Below are 7075 nucleotides of genomic sequence, written 5' to 3' on the forward strand. Positions count from 1 at the left end.
TTTTGCAGGCTGTGCTAAGGCAGAGGAGACAATGCACTCTGCTCTGCTCTGCTGGCCTGGTTGTGGTGCAGACATGAATTTTCTCATGACAAAGATGCATATAGATTGGCAGGAGCTGGAGGTTTGAGGAGCAGTGCACCGTTGCTAGAGTTCCCAGGGGAGGAGTCCGGCACAGATGCCCAGGCTGGGCCGTGGCTTTGCTGCGTGAACCAATCAGGCCGTCGTAAAGACTATAGAAGATAGATGACATTATTGGCAGAATTGTGTCCGTCCAAAATTCATATGTTGAGGTTCTAACTCCCAGTAACTCAGAATGTGACTGTGCAGAGATGAGGTCTTAAAAGAGGTACATACACTAAAATGAGGTCATATGGGTGGATCCCAATCCAATAGGACTGGCATCCGTATAAGAAAAGTAGGTTAGGACACAGACTCCTTACAGAAGGAAGATGCTGTGAAGACCCAGGGAGAAGATGGCCCTCTACAGGCCAAGGGGAAAGGCCTCAGGAGAAACTAACCCTTGATGTTCCAGCTTCCAGCCTCCAGAACCATGAGAAAATAAGCTTCTGTCATTTAATCCACCTGGCCTGTGGCACCTAGGTCGGGCAGCCCCAGCAAACTAGTACAGATACCATAGCAAGTTCCGGAGACTTCTAGGAGAAGCAGAGAAGGCTCTTAAGGTGAATTTGATCAGTATTTCCCATGTGTCATGCAACTTAACCCCGTTGATTTCCACAGGACACCTTCCACAACACTGTTATCTCCTGCTAAGGAGTCGGGGAGCGGTCTGTCTCAATGACGAGCAAAGGTGAGTGTGGCCACAGAGAGACAACTGAGCAGCCGTGGAAAATCAGCACCCGTGGGTTACGCAGCTTGTCTCCCGGGGTGCACGCCTCACAGTCCTGGTTCCATGTCTGCTCGGGGGCCAGCTGCACGGGCACTTGGGCACCGAGTGTTCCTCCCACCATGCCCTAGCAGGTGGGCCTCTGCACCACAGCTCCCAGGCCATCCATCTTCTTGGGGGAGTGGTGCCCCCACAAGACCAGCCAACAGAGGAAAGGTTGCAAAGGCTCCCTGGACCACACCTTGGAATCCCAAGGGACATGGTAAATGGATGGTCTTTAAACCTTTCCAGGTGGTTCAGGTAAACAGTTGAATTTGAGAATCGTTGCTTGAAACAGTGATAAGACACACACGCACGCGCGCGCGCACATACACACACACACACACCCCTCACTCACTTCTTCCAAGCTTCCCAGGGTCTCTCCTAACTCATGCCCATTCTCCTCCTTTTACCTCCTTTTAGAATCTGTGTGGCCCTATTATACGACTCCTAGTAGCCTAACACTGTATGACATGATAGATGGAGTCATGAACCAAGAGCCTGGAACTTGAGTCCTTGACATGAACGATGGTTTTCCACGTGACCTGGCAAAGCCTCTCCATTCCTCGGTGTCTCTTCCCCTCCACTGGGGACATAGAAATAATAAAACCTTACATCTGCCAGCCAAAGCAAAAATATATACAACAAATATATTGAGCCAAGAAATAAATTTTGAAAGAACTTCAGGACAATTAGATCTATAGCTTCATATATTAGATCTTAGGGACTACTTCAACCTTGCTGAATTAAAATACAGACATGGGGTTCTATAATTTATGACAGATTATATGGACAGATTATTTTCATCTTCTTGGGGGTGTGATCCTGCCTGAAGTTGCAGGCATGGACCAAGCAATCTTTCACAAACCTCCTTTAGGGTTATTTATAGAGCAACTATGTATTGATGACCTGGGGCTATTCATCAGAATTTTATACCAATTGCATCATTTATGTATAATTTTGGGGGGGTGTGGGGGCTTTTAAAACGTCCACCTCTAACTTCATTTTCCCACCTTTGCTTCTGTACTGCTCTGTGAACTGCCATGTGCAGGCACAGTCCAAGCTTCATTCCTGAATGTGCAATGCTTGGACCAAGGGAGGACGCCGAAGATCCCATCCCTAGGATGCCTCTTAGGTTGGAGGCATCACTGCCCAATGTCAGTAGCTAGACTCCTTCCCTCCCTCCTGCCTTCACTGCCCTCCAAACAGAAGCCCCTTAAGTCCCTGGTCTGAAGCCCCAACCCCAAAGGCTAGGCATATCCCACCCTAAAGGGTGGACCCAGTAAGCTCCTGCCTCTGATCCCTCACCTTGCTTCCTGCTGCCTTTAATTTTAATCCCCTTTACAGATTCTAGCCTTCTGCCAACCTCTGGATGTCACATGGCCCAGAGCCAGGAAGCCACTCTGGTTATATCCACAGATGTAGAAATGCAGCATAATTCTACAGACCTCTCCCAGAAGCACCTGTTTATTCCAACAACTGATTCAGGTGTGTGCTCCCTTGCACGAGTCTTGTCTCTCCCCTCTGGGACTTTAAACTTCATGAAAGAGGATGAGACCATCCCAACCTCTTCTCTCTCCCATCAACCATGGGGGGCACTGAGTTAGCACTCAAAACCATCTCCAAACAAGTAAGCTTTCTACTGGCCACTAAGTGTAGAGTCTCCTGTATAAAGAAAGCTCTTTTTTTTTCTATAAAATTAAAAGGTTCAGCTTCTAAAACCAACATATAAGAATTTTCTCCTTTAAAAATGAGAGAAAAGTGGTGTCTGGATTGCTCAGTCTACTTAACTCAGATGTTTAAGTCGCATTAAGCATCTGCCTTCAATTTAGAATCTAATTCCAATTCTTGGGATCAATCCTACATCAGGCTCCCTGCTCCTCCCTCCACCTCCCCATTCATGTGCACTCTCTCGTTACCTCTGTTGATATCTCTGTCTCTCTCTCAAATAAATAAAAATCTTTTTTTAAAACAAGCAAATTCATAAAAAAATAAATAATAATAAAAATAATAAAAGAGGATATTTCAACAGTCTCTATGTTGTCGGATTTTAAGCCAGCTTTTTGAAACAGTGACATATATAAATGAACTTGTTTTAAACCTGGATGACTGTGTTTTTGTTATTTGACAGACAGAGATCACAAGCAGGCAGAGAGGCAGGCAGAGAGAGAGGAGGAAGCCGGCTCCCCGCTGAGCAGAGAGCCCGATGCGGGGCTCGATCCCAGGACCCTGAGATCATGACCTGAACTGAAGGCAGAGGCTTAACCCACTGAGCCACCCAGGCACCCCTGTGTTTTTGTGACTTTTTAAAGGAAAAATAGATTAACAGGAATATTAGGCCATGGCTTCCCAAGGTTTTAGCAAATAATATTATACAGTTGCTGTTGTACTCCTGGCTTGTCATGCCTGTCCCACACGAATACCTCCCCATATCTTCTGTCACCATTAACTGGGTACTCTGCATAATGGATGTGTACATTTTATTATTTCTCAGAGGTATTGAAAATTCGTTATCCCCGAGCGCTCGCTCTCCTTCTCCGTCTCCCCCTCCCCCTCCACTTTTCATACTCTCCTAAAACAACTTGTGTTTCCAGATGCAATTTCCACCCCACCATGAAACTCTGTGAAGTCATGTTTTCTGTAAAAAGTCACCAGGCAGAAGGAGAGAAGAGGGGATGGTGTGGGAGACAGGCACGGACAGGTCCAATCTACCTGCCAGGGTTCGGGGCACCTGTCTTGTCTCACTTCCTGCGTCAAGGGCTATAGTCTCACCAGAAGCTGCTACTGTTCTTCTGGCTTAAATTACTCCCTGTTTATGGATGAAAAGGTCACCTTATAACCTGCAGTCCCTTTTAGCTCAATTAAAGGTCCAAGGCTGTCCTGGGGATAATGTCTGCCTGGAGAGTTCCCAGAGCCGTGTGTCACCCTCCGCAGCTCCCTCTTTGATGAAAAGGTCAGTGGTGTTTGCATTCAGAGAGCCCCGTCTCTGACTCCTCAATTCCGGGCCCATCGCTAAAGGCCACATCGGGAGCCCACTGGTAGGGCTCTCTGCTCTCAGCAGCCACGACAGCTCTTCACCACAGATAAAGCTCTCAGAATGGCGTTTTGTTGAGTTTTTAATTACTCTCCCTGCATTCACGTCCTACACAGGTGAACTCCAATTCGCTCATCAACAACTCCTCCCAAAATTTCAAACCAATGATTCTGCAGAGCCAGCCCACGGGTCTGGTATTATAGGCTGACTCGTGTCCCCCCAAATTCACATTTTGAAAGCCTAACCTCTGGTGTGACCATATGTGGGATGGGGCCTTTAATGAGGTAATGAAAGCTCAGCGAGGTCCTAAGGGTGGGGCCTACTCTAATAAGGCTGGTGTTTTTGTAAAAAGAGGAGGAGACTCTAAAGATGTACAGACAGAGAGAAAAAGCCACATGAGGACGGGGGAGTATGCAGCATCCCCAAGCCTAGGAGAGAGGCCTCGGAAGAAACCAGCCCTGCTGGCTCCTTGATCTTGGGCCTCCAGCCCCCAGATTGTGAGAAATAAGTACCTGTGGTCTTCCTCCATGGTGGCCTGGGACTGGGACATCTGGCCTGTGGCTGAGGTTCTCTCTAGAGGACACTCTAGAGGAGCCCCCAGGTCCCCACTCTCCCAGGACTGAAGTGCCCGTTCCCAGAGTGCTGGGTGTTGGTGATGGACTCAGCCCTCAGCTCGGTTCTCCTGGGGAAGCCGCTCTGGCCAAATGGCCCTGCTTGCTCAAAGTCACCATGCATCAGGTGACCTCCCACACCCAGTTCTGTCAGTTCCACAGCCAAAAACGGACAGCTCTGCGGGGTCGTCCCGTGCAGCTCTGACGCTTCCTGTTGGGTCAACTGAGGCAATTTCTCTGCCAGAATCATAGCCCAAATCCCTCTCTGCCCAGGAAGCCAGTGGAGGGACAGGTGGGAAAGACAAGTATAAGGACAATGGAATGAGAAGACTTGCTGGGAAGTCAAGGCCATGGAGCAAAGCGAGGCAAGGCTGAGAGTGACTAACCAGGAACTAAAGACTCAGCGTGAAAACCCTGGTCCCTGGAGCAGCACACAGAAATTCTCGTGTCTTAGAGGATCACAGGGGAAGGGAGGGGAAAATGAAACAAGACAAAACCAGAGAGGGAGACAAACCATCAGAGACTCTTAATCTCAGGAAACAAACTGTGGTTGCTGGAGGGGAGGGGGCTAGAGGGATGGGGGGCTGGGTGATGGGCACTGGGGAGGGTATGTGTATGGTGAGCACTGTGAATTGTGTAAGACTCATGAATCACAGACCTGTACCCTGAAACAAACGATACATGTTTAAAATAAAATAATAAAATAAAATAAAATCTGCAACTAGGAAAAATAAAAAAGAAATTCTTATGTCTTATGGCTAGAGCAGAAAAAGCTGAGGGACAGGCCCAAGACTAACCATAATGTAGCAAAACCCCAGAGAAGGCAAGTTCTCCTACTCAGTGCAAAGGCAGCATCTGGCTGGGAGGAGACAAGATCCTGAGTCATGGGTGGACGCATGTGAACATCTGGAACCTCAGATGCCCTGATCACTCCAGGCCTACGGCACTGGCCTCCTCCTCCTTGCTGAAGGCTAATGCTCTCAGTACTTGGAGATGACGTAGACACTTCTGTCTTGCAAGACAGCACATGCCTATCACAGATCTGCCCACCTCCCTCCTGACTGCCAAACTCATACCTAGAATCAAATCACTGTAAAAGCTGGCCCAAGTGTTGAGCCTGGTAAGGGAAGAAACTAAAGGAAGCTGCAGGGCTTGGCCAACATGTACTGGCAGAAGCCAAGATGAGAATGCATATATGGTTGGTTCTGAGTGTTGGATCAAGGCAGAAAGCCACAGGTGGGGGCAGAAAATAAAGTTGGACAAGAGAAAGTTTGTTGAGACCAGAAATCTATCCTAGGATATAACACTTACCGTTCCAGGCAAGCCCCCAAGAGATGGTTCCAACAAGCTGCTAGGATAGCTTTGGAACCTTGCAGAAAGTAGTAGTTCACACAGAAAGAAGTAGAAATGCCAGAACTTCTATGCCAAAAACTGAAAGGGGGGATTGAAAGGTCCAGAGATGAGGGCATGCTAGAGTGGGTATACCATATAAATCTGGAAAAATTTGCAATGGGGGCATTGCCTTCACCAGAGGGACAAGGAATGTGCTGCTGAGAGGGATTGCAGTGCCCCTGGATGGCTCAGTGGTATCTGTCTTCCTCAGGCCAGGACTGGGGGTAGGGGAAGTCAATACAGAACCAGGCTTCCTAAAAGCAGCAGGGGTGATAAGACCCAGAAATAATAGGGGCCAACTAGAATCGTCATCCGTTGAAAGCATGTCAATGCAATAATCCAAATGAGCAGAAAGGTCTGAGGGTAGCCAGGGGGCTTGACTCACAGAGCCCCGTGTTGATAGATATTAATCAAACACGTGTCCATAGGTGCAGAGTAGAGGAGCACCAACAAGGGCCTTGCTCAGTCCATACTAGTGGTTCTCAAAGGGAGAGCGAGAGGATCCCCAAACCCAGGGGACACTGGCAACGTCTGCAGACATTTTGGGTTGCCACAACTGTGGGGAAATATTTGTGAGTGTCCCAACATCAGGTCAGGGAGAGTCTTATGACACCAAGTACAAAGAGACCAGAGTCGTTACTAAGTTTCCCACAATATTAAGAAGTCTCCTGCAATAAAGAATCATCTGGGGCAAAATGTGCTGAGGATGAGAAACCCAAATCTATACCAACCATCTCTAGAGGATCTACACAAATCTGTACAAGAAACTGAAGGTGACAAATCAAGAGGCTGAGCACAAACATCCCAATAAAAAGTCCAGATTCCCCACCCAGTGTTCACCCTGAGCCTGTCTCCAGACTCAGGAGCAATCACCTGAAAAGAGGGCCAGGTCTCCGGGGAAAAGGACCCACCAACATCACAGACATAGTGTGTAGTACTAATTTTCCCAGTTATTCCTCAGAAAGATTCATGATCATTTTCTTGAATAGTTGTACAATAAGAAAGAGAACCCCCAAAATTAGAGGGCCACTGCATGCAGGGTGCAAGCAGAAACTGGGAACTCAAAGCACCAGGCTCTCTGTCCAAGTGGGAGTATAAGGAAGCTGAGTACACACGGATTCCTATACAACAACGGATTCCCCCACAACAAAACGT

The sequence above is a fragment of the Lutra lutra genome, chromosome 1, assembly GCF_902655055.1.
Source record: "Lutra lutra chromosome 1, mLutLut1.2, whole genome shotgun sequence".
Taxonomy (NCBI): domain Eukaryota; kingdom Metazoa; phylum Chordata; class Mammalia; order Carnivora; family Mustelidae; genus Lutra; species Lutra lutra.